The sequence below is a fragment of the Bison bison genome, unplaced genomic scaffold (genome assembly GCF_000754665.1).
Source record: "Bison bison bison isolate TAMUID 2011002044 unplaced genomic scaffold, Bison_UMD1.0 scf7180017860400, whole genome shotgun sequence".
In the NCBI taxonomy this organism is placed as follows: Eukaryota; Metazoa; Chordata; class Mammalia; order Artiodactyla; family Bovidae; genus Bison; species Bison bison.
Window position 1 is genome coordinate 14477 of NW_011490972.1, and position 413 is coordinate 14889.

Below are 413 nucleotides of genomic sequence, written 5' to 3' on the forward strand. Positions count from 1 at the left end.
GTAAATATAAGGTAGTGTACTGTCTGTGCAAATGCAGCTTTCAGACAAACCCTCTTCCAACCAGATTTCTTCCTTCCTCCAAGCACTCCTATGGAGAAATCGCTGAGCTCTGATGGGTTTTACTGACATAGATTGTGCCTCTCACCCCAGTCAGCCCCTTCTGTTAATATAAGAGGGGTACAAGACAAGAGAACATGCAAAACCTTTGACCTTGTGAACTCCGTATAATGGGGTTCCTATCCTGAGGGCAAAGGGGAGCTCCTGAATGCATTCTAAGCAGGGGAGCAACCTGAACATTTTGTTTCTTGTTTTCACCTGCAAGGGAACCAGTTGAAATTGTGCACCTTGCCTCCAATGGGTCCATTGACCAGAAGCTTGACTCTAGCTGTAGGAAAAAGGGACAGCAGATCATG